Consider the following 13,942-nt stretch of genomic DNA (forward strand, 5'->3'; position numbering starts at 1 on the left):
ACACAAGAATTTTTTTTTTAAATAAATAAATGTACAGTACTGTAAATGTATTTTCTCTTCCTTACGATTTTCTTTTCTCTAGCTTCCTTAATTGTAAGCATACAGTATATAAGTAACATACAAAATATGTGTCAACTGACTGTGTTTTGATAAGGTTTCCTGTCAACGGTAGGCTATTATTAGTTAAGTTTTTGGGGAGTTAAAATGATATGCCAATTTTCAACAGCATGGAGGGTTGGTGCTGTTAACTCCCACATTGTTCAAGGGTCAATTGTATTTCTCCATGTAAACTGGAATTCAATTACTTAGTTTTTGAGATATGTATTTTCCATATTTAGAGATATTTATGCCTTTTATTTTCTCCCAAGTGAGCTGTTTGATCCTTGAAAAGAAAAAGTAATACTGTATGTTATTCACTTTTTAACCTTGATATAGAATGTTATTAGCTCCCCTTGTTCCATAAGTATGTACATCTGCACTTTTTCTTGAAAACCCCTTTCCTACTTTGAATATTTGAAAGAGGGTATCAGCCAATCTTAGAATGATCACTCTGTGATGCATTCTATTACATTGAAAAAAGTGATGAAAATGAGGCAGTGTAATGCAAAGAGAGGTAATAGCAGAATCAAAAGTATTCATACCCAATTCTATTGCAAACATTACAAGAAAAAGAGTGAAACTGGAAAAATACCTTGTGTTGTTTCTTTGCTAGTTCACTCATGATTTGCTAACGATGCACAGTAATAATCTGATTTGTAGAAATCTAGGAAAAGTCTAGACAGAGGTAAAAACCATCATCCCTGGGCCAAATCTATCCACTGCCTTCTTTTATAAATAAAGCTTTATTGAAAACTCAGCTGTGCCTATTCATTTAAGTACTGGCTAGGTTCACGGTACAAAGGTAGGGTTGGGTAGTTACTACGAATACCATATGGCTTGCAAAACAAAACATTTACTATCTGGCCCCATAGAGAACAAGTTTGCCAAGCCCAGGTGTAGTTCAAAGGGGCTCTTCATTAATTTGTCCTTCTATCACTCTTCGTATCTTATACTCCCTTCTAAACCCACTGTCGGCATGTAGAAAACATAAGCTTCTGGTGAGTCTTTCAAGAAATCTGGCAGCACATGAGGCAACTATCAAGCTTCGGGACACATCTGTGGCCAAAGCCAGAACTCCATGCTATTCCTTCCTGCCACCTAACAGACCCTGTAATCTCAGCCAATGTTTCTTCCTTCTTTAAAATTATTATCACCCACTCTTATCCCTTGAAATTATCTCTCTCTCAAGAATTAAAAATACTGCTCTGCTCATCCTTTTCTTGTGTCTCCCAAAAGTGTACAAATCCTTTCACTACAGAAGTTCCCCCAAGCCCTTTTCTTGTACTCTGTGGCTCCAGCAACAAAATGAGGCAATATAGATTCCTTACTTCACAGAGCTTTTCCCAGACCGTAAAGCCAATCAAGGCAGAATTACTGGTGATCCACTCTCACAAGCAGGTAAATCAACTTCTAAAGTGGTTAACACCATCTTCTGGGTAGCATGGGCATTTCAAGTGTTAAAGCAAAAACAAACTAACTGACCAAACCAAAAAACAGAAACTGTTCTTTCACTGGTAGTTGAACAACTTTCAGACCTTCTAAAAAAAATAGAAAACTGTGACCATTTTTTTTTTCTTAATCTCTGGTATGGAAATAATATCTGATTCACCAGCACCCTAGGGAGTACAGGCTGGTCTGGCAGGGGCAATCCCCTCAAAAGCAGGAATCCTGTGGTGACAGGACGGAGAAACTAGACTACACAGAAAGTATCCCTTAGTGAGGAGTGATATGTGTGGGGATGCTGGCTTTTGGAAAGGATTGAGCTTGGAGAGAGTGCAAAGGTTATTGAAGCCTGCAAAATGGAAGATAGCTACAAATCCTACAATCTAACACTCTCCCCTTTGTGAATCTTCAGTAAAACTGAAGTGTGTGTATATATATATGTATATATATATATATACATATATATATACACAAAAGCAAACAAAACATAGCATTTCTTGTGGCATCTGGCAAACAGGATGAGTCTTTTGGTCCAAGTCTTAGGAGGTCTGGGTCCTGAATGTGCTTGCAGATTTAGGAGCAGGGGATGGACAACAGGAGGAAGTAATATACTGCCAATCTAGGAAAAGGGGTTTGAGCTGCTTTCAGCCCTCAGATGGAAATATGAATAAATGTGTCCATATGCCCCAGGGCAGAGAGGGGCCCTCAGTTGGAATCTGGCCATAAATTTTAATTTCTTAAACTGAAAAGAACTAGGCAGGAAATATAGTTGTTGGGTAGCCTGCATGGGTCCAGGTTCTATTCACAGAAGAAAGATAGACAGCTTTCAGTTCCTCAGTCCAGTTACTTCCAACTGGGCGTAATGATCTTCTTCAAATGATTTTCCTTCAAAGTTGACCAGTCTTAGAATTGGCTGATTAACCAGATCGACAGTGCAAGCATTTGTCCTTGGGTTCTTGTGGATCCAAATCATTGGGTAAAAAAATAGAGATTCAAGTGCCTCAGCAGGATTATCTTAATTACTGATTAAGTTAATGCACTGAGCCAAATTGCAACTTTGTTCATTTCTACATAAAATCTAGTATTTCCCTCTAGTTTTTATTGACATCAATCCACCTTTGTTAAATAAGATTTGGTCCATGCTGTGTCTTATACCTATTTCTGTTGAATTACCCTCTAATTTTACCTTCATTATTTCCTAGTGTTTTATTATTTTAATAGATTCTTTTTCAAGGACTTGCCATGGAAAGGTTATTTTTATTTCATATTTCATCATCTTTTTCTGCAACTACATGTAAGGGATCTTGTATGTATTTCTTGAAAATTATTTTTTCCACTGGCATCCACTAACATTTGTTCATTCCATAGCATTTTCATAATCTCATTGAGATGGCCTTCTGCCAATAGAAACATTATTAACATGATTTCAGTTTTTTAATCCCAGATTCTACTAATTGTCATGAACAAGATGAGTATTCCCTTAGGAATCTTTTCAAGAGTTTCTTTTCACAAGACTCTAAGGCAGAACATTGTTTTTCCTTACAAAATGTATTTGAGTTCAAGCAAATAGGTATACCTATGTAACCCAAAATTCTAAATCAAATATTCATCTTAACAGAATGTTATAATAGATAACTATCTGTAATACCTACATCTCAGAGATATTTCATTTCTGTTATTTCAACTACAGTGTATTTCACATCAATTTTTAAATTAATTTTCAATATACATATTCATATGTATAATAATGACTTTAACAAAGGAAGTGGACAAAAAAAAAGGAATGTTTATTGGAGTCACTAGAGTATAATGGAAAAATCCCATATCTTTGGTAATCAGAAAATCCTGGGGTCAAATGTTCATTTGTGTGAACTCCGGCAACTTAGCTTTAAAATTCAGTTTCTTCATCTAAAAGGTGAGATTTGGTTTAATTTTCTTATGGGGTTGTTATGAGGATTAAATGAGATAATACATGTGTAATGGAGCCTATGAAGCATTACGTAGCTGCCAGATTTATGCCTACCTTCTAAAGCTAAAAGTCCCATGATGTTTTTTCTGCATAAAGTGGTTACTTTGATCCCTGGGCATCCAGTGAAACCATCACTGCATTCTAGAACAACATTAACTGGGCAAGCAATTGATGGCCAAACTATAGGCAAATATAAATAAGTTTCTCTCTGAGATGAATTCCATGGAACAATGAACTGTAGGAATAATCCACATAAATATATATGGACCAAATGGGACCTACTTTCAGGAAGTAAGAATGCTGAGTGCACCCAAGAAAATGGTAACCAAGCTACAAGCAACTGAGCAATTGTTTAAGGAACTGAGCAATTGTTTAAGGTACATATGAACCTATTTTACATTAGGCTTAGAAATTCTGAAATAAAATTAGGACTCCAGGTAAATGAAATCAGGATGATCTAAAATATGCAAAACCTCATTAGTTCTATACACTCATCAAAAACTTCAATAGTCATTGCTCTTATTGTCATAAAAATCAATAGAGCTTATGAAAGTGCAGGTCACCTTGTAGACATAGATGTGTCCTCTAGACCATCAAATCTATTTCCAGGGATTCAATTGCCATCTATATGGTGATGACTCTTAAAATCCCCTTATTTGTGACTTTGTTTTAAAGCACACTGTTCTCTATCAGTTTACTCAGGAAAAACACTAATCATATTTGACATGTCACTTTTAAATGTTACTTTATATATATTTACTGGAAAGTAATGATGTCACACAGTTATTAATCACAAATATGGCCTCATTGGAAGAGTGTGGCAGGAACAAAAAAGATGTTGAGCACATGTTTGTTGATGGTGATCTCACAATGAGGCTGCATTATTTTGGTCTTTCTAGAGGACCCTGTATTAGAAAGATCTATGTTCCATTCAAGAGTTCCTCACAAACATTTATTTATAAGTGCAATAATGGAGCTATTCACAGGATGCATTATCCCCTGTGATTTTAAATCTCTCAAATACAACTCATCTAAAGAATTAAAGCAATTAAATTAATGGCCAGTGTCACTTCAGAACAAATTGTTCTGGTCAATTATGTCATTCTGTGAAAAATTAAAACATTTCAGCTGGCTAAGATCAAAACAATAACAAATGAATTTCCTTCCCCCAAACTAACCAAATCTTAATCAACCTCTAAAGCTCATTTCATGTCCCTCTTCTTCCATGATATCTTTTTAATCACTTACTTCCAATCAATGAGGACCACTAACTTAGTAGAATTACAATAAGCCTATTGCCTGTATAACAGATTTGGCATTTAATCAAAGAATACCCAGTTAAACTTTCATCTAATGGATAAATGGAGACACAGAAAGACTTCGTGATCAAACCAAGGTTTTATAGCTGTTTGGTGGCAAAATCAGGACTCCTAGAGTTTAGGGGATTTCATGCCAAGTTTTGTTTCCACCACATTCTATGTTCCCTGCCCACTGCTTAATCTCTCATTTCTTTTGATGTATGTTTTTGTCTGTCAAAATGAAAATGTAAGATCTTTGCGGGAAGAAGGGGGGAGTGTGAAGGTGAGCTGGGAAGGAGATACAGCAGTAAGTATCAGGCACCTTCTTAGCTTCTTTACGTATATCATTTATTGTACTCATTTCAGTATTCTTGTAAATATCTCTCCATATTTTACAGGTGAGTTTCAGAGAAATTTTGTTGGTTGCCCAAGGCCACTCAGATGGCAAGTTGGACAGTTTGGATACTATGGGAAAAACGATTAGTATTATACTGTATGTACTGTAAGGATATCACTGTACTACTCTTTCCCCTACTCCCTCGGATGTTAAGAATGTACCCCCATTTATTTAAAACACCCTCTTTTTCCTAAGAAATCTCCTATAAAATTACAAGTTCTTAAAGGCACAATAACAGAAATAATACAGGAACAGAGTAGGAAATTTTTAATCACAATATTTACTGCATAGCAACCAAAAATATAAAAAGGGTCTTTGAAATAAATGGAAATAGAGCAATCCTTTCTGTCCTAATTGGCACCGTTTTTGGCAATTGTGAAGTACATTAGATGCTCACTACATTATGCTTCTATTATGTAGCTAAACCATTATCAATAAAAGAAAAAAATATTTGCTAAGATTTCCATTAAGTAAATAGGTTTCATGAAGGAATGCAAAGGGACATTTTTGCTAATGCTCTTCCCTTTGTGAGAATTGAAAACTGAAAGTTTTTCTGAGTATGGAAATGAGCCAGCAATGTGGTCTGTTGATTGCTTACCAGCATCAAGTGACAGGAGTTTTATGTCTCTCCTTCCGTCCTTGGTAAATTTGGGAGATTTCTTTGCCAACTATTGGCTGCAATAAGGACACTGTGAGGTGTTTTTTTGTTGTTGTTTTTTTTAATTTTGTTTACAAATACAATATATATATCCATATAGGTAGTTAAATCTGAAAGTATTTTAACAATTACATGCAATATATTACACAATTATAAAGTAGATTAAAATCTCTACTTTAAAACCATGATGTAGGACATTTCTAATCTTAATTTAGAAGAAATTCACAATATAATTTTATATCACCTAGGACTTTTTTTTTTACTTATATCATTGTTGATTTTTACCAAGAGCAAAAAAAGCCCCTAATTATAAACAAACAAAAAACTATGAGATCTTAAGTGTAGTGATTTAGTTCTAGGAAAATATTACACATGATGAACCAAGAAGAACCTAAAAATTTGAAGAAAATACCAATTCCCCAAATTACATATTCTTTATCCAGACTAGTACTTGCTCCCACATAAAAATCTTGCTCCAGTAAGAGCAGGGGTAACATAAATCATAGGATCTAAATATGGAAGAAACCTAATTATTCACCACACCCCCACTCTATTCAAGCTTTGCCACAGAACATTTTCTCACAAGGCAAATGCTAAATGTCTCCGTACATAGCCTTGCAGCTGAAAAAAAAAAAAAGAAAGAAAGAAAGAAAGTAACAATGTCACTAAGAGTTCAGTACCAAAAAAAAAAAAAAAAACAAGCAAAAAAACCTGTCATCATCTCAATCAAGCTTTCTGTTTTGTTGAATATTCTGAGATACTCAAAAAACATACTGTAAGACTATAATATACATGAACTTTCAAAAACACAGTTTGGGGAAAAAAAAACAACTCATTGCCTGTTTTGCTCATGAAACTAATAATTAGAAAAATGCAGCTATATAAATATTTAAATATATATATTAATCCATCAACTTGTTCAAAAGTTTTACTCCTGAAGAATTCTGAATAGAATCTATTAACCAAATTTATCTTAAATGCACTAAGCAACGTTACACTTAGAGAAATCTTTAAATTGAATTTTAAAAAGATAAACAATGGATCCTAACTTAAAAAATTATGTGCACATTTTACTATTTCCACATGAATCAAAAGAAGGGAAGAATGAAAACAGACAAATAAATGAGGAGACCATTGGAATCATCCATGTAGAAAAATGAGCACCTAGCTATGAACATAAGAATAAGCCAGATCCAGATGCCCTGAGAATGAAGAGTCTCCAAGTGTTGGGAAATGTTTAGCCATGAGAGTAAGGAGAGGAAAAAGTCAAAGACAAACCCAAGAGTCTGAATTCAAGTAAATGAAGACTATCAATGGCATTAGTAGGAATAAAAGCATGGATTCTGGGAAGAAGAAAATGAGAGCTGTCTGGGCACATGATTCTTGAGGTGACAAAGGAAATTTTGATGGCATGAAAAGAGGACAGGACTAGAGATAGAGATCTAGAAATCATGTGTGTAAAGGAAATTGCTCGAGCCACCGGTACAGAGGCAATGGCAGAGGGAGAATGTAGAAAGAGAGGCCTAGAGGTGGTACCAGCAAACTGGGAGAGAGAGTTACACAAGGAGAAAACTAGAGGTGTGCCTCATTTGGGGAAGGGGAAGCCAAGCCATAGCTACATCCTGCTTTAAAATGTCTGTTTTAAACCCTCATCTGTTGAAAAAAAAAAAAAAAGTCACTTGTGTGTCTTCATAATGCAGTCGCTAATTGGGGAATTGTCTAATTCTTGGCACAGTTCAAACAGGGCAGGCAGAGATTGAATCCTGAGGGTAATGATCTCTGCTCTGAACAGTAGAAAGTACCCACATCAGACCAAGGTCAGAGTGATTCCACGGCTCACAACAGCTATTGGGAAATGAAGCACAAGACATCATTCCTGCTGCTGAGTCACAATATATTAAAAAAGAAGAATAGGAAAGTACACTCATGGTACTGGATAAAAGCACTCAAAAATCTGATCTAGAAATTGTTATATAGTAAAAAAAAAAAATGGTGCCAATGAAAAAGAAAAAAACAATTTTAACTCTAAGAGCTGGGACTATGTGATCTATTATTTTCTTTGAAAATGCAAGCTCAGTTTGAACAACCTAAAATCTCGATGGACACAATTTCCTTTTTCTCCTCAGATTCCTCCTCAGGAGCAAAAACAAATTTGCCAAGTACCCGGAGTCCTCACAGGGCAGCTATGAGGAAATAAGAAAAAATATTCCTTATTTCTTGTGGTTTTGTTTTCCCTTCAGGGATTACAGTGACCAGCTGGGGAGAGAAGAGCCCCATCTGTAGTGGTGTCTTCACTAATACGTCTGACAGATCCTTGAGAAAAAAGGGCAGCCCTCCATGTGGGATCAGGTATGTGACATATTAGATAACCACAGAAACATTAGGAAAATCTTCCTTACCTATAGACAGCTTCATCTTGTTCCAGAAAGTGGTAGGAAAAGTGAACATTTTCAATCTCCTTGTCCAGAAGGTGATATTCCAACCATTAAATTAAACTCAATAGAGCTATAAAATTTTACCCAAGATTCACAAATGTCTCAGGGGGGAAAATATATAAATGACTTGTCCTTCTCTTTCCTCTTCCAATAAAAAAGGATTCAAATTAGTGAGAAAAGTCTACATGTCAGCTCTTCTGTTCACTGAATCAGACACCTACAAGGTGCTTTGAAGTTTGAACTGGATGTCTGCGGATATTCAAAACCCCTTCCATCTCTGAGATTCTACTATTTTGACTTGGCCTGAGAAGACGGAAACTTTCTGAGAATCCATTTCTTGGGAGGTCACCCGGACCATGTCTCCCCTTAGGCTGGATGACAGAAATCTTCCATGAGGAAGATCCTAGGACACCCATTCTATCGCTCATCAGCTCCTCCTTGCCTCCAGGTGGAGCTTCTGCTGCAAGCCTCTAGAATTCTACTGCCCTGACCGTGGTCCCATCTTACCCATGGGAATAAGTAGCAAGCATGGAAGCCCACTTTGCATTATTTGCCTGTCTTAAAAAAAGACCCATGGCCAGGTGTTATTCTATATTTAAGGATGATCTATAAAGCACATATATATACCTGTATCAGTGGGCCATGGTGAAATTTGGGGCCACCATGTGACTGTGACTAGCCACGCACTGTTTATTCTAGCATAATAAAGAGGGACTTTGAATCCCTAGTCACTATTTCAAGATCTATTCCTGGTCTGCAAGACTCATAAAGTGTTCCTTAAGGTACTCTTGGGAGTAATGTGCATAGGCAACTGGTGATCATTAATTGGGTGACTGCAAATGTAGGCAATAGGGGATAAATAAACGTAGAGCTTTCTTTTTAATCACACTGCTCACCTCTAGGTTCAGAATAAAAAAAGAAGTTCTTATCCTCATGAACCACCTACTCTATTGTGAAATACGAAATACAAAACTATATACCTTGCTCTTTAGCATATATAACATGGAGTTAAAACAATAAAAATAAATAAGTACCTGAGGTAGGACCTTTCAATGAAGAAAAAAATTGAGGCTAAGTTTTAGGCACATAAAATAAGATAGGAAGAAGGAACAAAAAGTATAAATCTCTATTGTCAGAGACATAGAAAACATTTATTATACCCTTACTTCATGCAAAACACTGGGCTAAACCCATTAAAAAATTATTTATTATTATTTTTTAGTAAGCTCTATGCTCTGTGCCCAATGTAGGGCTTGAACTCACGACCCTGAGATCAAGAATCACATGTTCCACTGACTGAGCCAGCCAGATGCCCCAAGCCCATTTTTATATAATATCTCTTTTAATCCATATAACCATCCTACAGCATAGTTACTAATATTGTCCTCATTTTATAGATGGGGAGATTGAGGCTTCAAGAGCTTAAGCAATTTGCTCAGGGTCACACAGCTAGAAAAGTATTGAGCCAGGCCAGTTTTTGTTTATGTTTTTGTTTTTTGAGCCGTTTCAATCATTGAGGAAGTTACTTTATTCAGTCCTTCCAGAAGGCAAACTGAAAAGAAATGGAGGCAACTTGTACTTCTCAGGTTTTCCCACATGCCAAGCACTTCACTGGACACTTCGCATACTTTTTTTTTTAAATAGGCTCCATGCTCAGCATAGAGCCCAATGCGGGGCCTGAACTCATGACCCTAAGATCAAGACCTGAGCCAAGATCAAGAGTTGGATGCTTAATCAACTGAGTCACCCAGGAGCCCTTTCACATAACTTTTTCTATGTTATCTACATAACAGCTCCTAGAGTCGTTATTATTACCTCCAATTTACAGAAAAGATTACATGGGATTCTCCCAGTCCCAAAGCCCTCCACAGCTTCTGTCTTAGGTCACCTGCTCCTGTTGTGAAAGATCCATAGCTCTCACCTCGGTGTCTGTGCCTCAGACACTCAACCTTAGAGTCCCCTAGGCCTGAACACATTGTGTCGCCCAGATTTCTCTCTCTACCTCCTTAAAGTCATTGTCTGGAAGGGGGTAGGGGTTCTTCCTCTGTTTCACATCTTTTTTCTCCTCTGGCTATAAAGCCAAAATAGTAGAGAAGGTTTTCCCTTCCACACGCAGTTGTCTTTTGTTGGTTTGCCAAAAGAGAAGAAAAAGATATGTAGAATATCTCTTCTCAAGAAAATAGCCCAGTTTGTAAGCATATTATTGTGTTCTTTAATTCTACTCTTGAGTGACAGAAACTGGATATTATCATGCATGGTCTTTTCTTAACAAATTCTAATCATCACCTCCTCCTATCACCTCAAGCAGATGGGTGCCTTGAGAGACTAGGATGAATTTGTTCCAAAAAGGCAAAGGAGAAGTACACAATTATTTTTAATTATCATCCTCAATACATAGGCATCAATCTTCTTCCCTAGACTACTGGAATACAGAAGTGAACCTTATTCATCTTTGTATGCCCACCACCACATTAGGTGTTCAAAAAATGTTTACAGAATAGATTTCTGTTGAGTGCTATATGGGTAGGAAATATCACTTAATCCAATGTTTGAAACTGATACCACAGTACAAATTTGTTTAGTAGAACAACTACCCCAAGAAAGGTCCAAGGAACGAGGACACCAGAATATAAATTCCATTAGAATGAGGATCTTGTCTTAGTAAGCACCTAGGGCAGAGCCAGAGATAAAGCAGGATCCCAGTAAAGATGAGCTGAATGAATGACTCATGAAGCAATACTTCCTAGGGGAAGCAGGAGAGAAAAATCTAAAATACAATAACGTATTAGAACAGGGACCTGATATGATTACAGGTAGAGAGCCCTAGAAGGAAATTCTGAGAACATAGGGAGAGATATGAGGGCTTGGGGTATCTGGGGAAGAGCACAACAGGATCTAATGAGAAATACAATTACATAGTCACGAGATTCCTAATTGTGCATAAAAGTATTCATTTCTTTAACAATTGCTCAAAATGGATTATTAGCTTTTTGTATATGGAAAGTAGAAAAGAATGGAGATTCTTGCTTTCTAATAAGGAATTATATTTTTTTTAGGAAGCTAGTACATGGAACATTTATGTGATTCCTGCTACCAATTGTCCATGCCTGAAAAAAACTTTCATGTGACTACACTAAAGCACTGTGGTCATGGTCATGTGCCGGAAGCCTCATGCCTCTTAACCTAATTCAGTGTTGGACATTATTTCTCTGTACAAAGAATTACTGTTATAAAGGTATTTGTGGAAGCTCATGTAACAAAACAATAACATGTAGCCTCATTTGGCCAAACTGATGTTGGAGACCAAGTCTGCTCTGGTAAATAATAGGGTAAGTTAAGCTTTTTAGGTCACACATTGTCCTTCACACATACACAAACACAGCAAGCACACACACAAGGGAAAACCCTCCCTTCTCTGTGGAAATCTGTTCTTTTTCTCCCTTCTTATTGGCCTGAGACCTTTTTATGGCTCCTGACCAAGAACTTTTCCAGGTTGCCACTGAGAAGAAAGATGTTAATTATCTATTTAGCACTTTCTTTTTAGACTCTCAGTAGTAACTGCTCTTCATTTCTCTGCCAAGATAATTCTTGGTCTATTATCAGAGCTCTGAGTTCCTTATGCCATCATTCTGACTCACAGCTGTGACTTGCCCTGCTCAAAACATAAGGAAAGAAGGACAACGCATATATAGTTAGGATGTGCACTACATCTCTCTTTAGTTACATATTAATCAAACATTTAGAAATGACAAGGTTATCATTTCTCCTGGTCCTATGTGAATTCTTTCATCTGCAACATTGTTCTCCTCTTAACATGCTCTGACAATATCAAGGTTCTTGTGGTGTTCCAATTAGGAATAACAGATAGATAACTACGTTTGAAGCATTTTGCCTGAAAAAGATCTGGCTCTGCTCACATGAGTTACTCCCACTAGATGCTGTTGGAGTTACTCCCAAGATCGCCAAGACTCTTACTGCTCACAAGAGAACTTAAAATGAAATGGCAACACACATACACAGAATAGTATCATCTTGACTCAGGCTGCGATGCAAATATAAACATGTTTAATTTTTGGTGAATAAGAAGTCATTTGATTTTTCACAAGGCTTTATCTGAGAATTCCAATGTAGCAAATTCTACTAAGAAACCTAAAAATTTGAGAGGAGAAAGAACAATAAAATAAATTTGAAAGAATGACAACATGATACAGTAGAGCTCAGGGCTGGGGACACATGAGTGGGAGCCTAATCCCTACCCCCACCTGCAGATTGAAGCTAGTAAGTGACTACTCTGACTCGTTTCTCATGAGAGGGAATGAGGGTATTGAATGTAATGATGTTTAGGTTACTCTCTGCTTTTAAACTCTATGGCTGTGTAGATTCTCATTACATTTGCTTTTAAAAAAAAAACACACAAATATATGGATTTTCATTCATATTTGATTCTTTATAAAAGCAGAAGTTTTCAAATGATTTAATAATGTTAACAATTTCCTTATGTAACTACGAGAAGCCCTTTTGATTTCAATATAGTTTTTCTTGTATCTTATCAAAATCACCTGGGTCTTTTGAAACTCGAATAAGAAATAATATAAAGTGATATTCTCTTCCCACCAAGATTTTAAAAATTATTTCCCAAATGTTAATTTAAGGACCAAAGCTTTAAGCTCTTTCTTTTGTGTTGACAACTAACTGACCAAACACATTCTCATTTTTGTTCTTCTCATTTAATGCTGTAAAAGTAGCTACCATCGGTGAAATGTATTTCCCTCACTTCGATATGGAGGGCAACATAAAAAAGCTGTATGTTAACATATCTGTATGTACTAAAGAATTCTCAGGGGATAACTAGCCAACAGAGTTGACAACAAGGCAATCACCAGGCTCAAGAGAACTCTAGATTTTTACTTTTAATTTTAATGTCTGATTCATATTCAGAAATTATCATTGTTAGTTGGTTTGGTTCACAGGAAAGAAGAAACACTGACATTTTTGTTTACAAATAAAAAATGTGGGCTGAGTATTACTTCCAACAGAAGTATTCATTCCTAATGAGCTAACTAAAGATAAACCTCACAGTAGGATGTTTTGAGAAAAAGATGGCTTGAGAATCACTTTCTAAGTAGATAACTCTGAGGGTTAAAAATTAGAAAAGCACTTAAAACTGATCCTTAAAAAAAGGTTACATTTTGCCTCTGTGATGCATCAGACTGTCCCAGAAATTTTACAACAGCTTAGAGACCACCAATATCTTTTAGTTGTGAATTGTTTGCATTCATTGGATAAATGAATAATGAATGAGTGAACAACAGACAAACTGACAGACTGACAAGCTAAAGGCAGAATAACCAACAGAGTGATCAATTCACTTAAATAAATCACTTAATTTTATAAAATATTTCAGATTTTTATTTTCTCACAGAATTTGCAGATACAAAATACTACCATAATTCAAACCTGGTAATTTGTAATCAGAACGCAAAAGTACTAGTGAGCACAAGTATATTCCTTGGCAGGAAAAAAAAAAAAGTATTGAGTAGTGTTGGTTCAAAGTTATTCACTCAGCAAGTACTGACTGATGAGAGCACCAGGGTACGGATGCAGAGATGAAAAGCTTACAGTCTCTGCCTTCAAGCAAGTTTT

At 36.2% G+C, this 13,942-nt stretch overlaps 1 protein-coding gene across 2 annotated transcripts in view; it reads right to left on the minus strand.

The window, feature by feature from the left end:
• The window catches only part of GRIK2 (glutamate ionotropic receptor kainate type subunit 2), a 641,722-nt gene that overhangs the window by 594,371 nt on the left and 33,409 nt on the right, over window positions 1–13,942 (minus strand). The window lies entirely within an intron of this gene.

The sequence above is a fragment of the Ursus arctos genome, unplaced genomic scaffold, assembly GCF_023065955.2.
Source record: "Ursus arctos isolate Adak ecotype North America unplaced genomic scaffold, UrsArc2.0 scaffold_13, whole genome shotgun sequence".
Taxonomy (NCBI): domain Eukaryota; kingdom Metazoa; phylum Chordata; class Mammalia; order Carnivora; family Ursidae; genus Ursus; species Ursus arctos.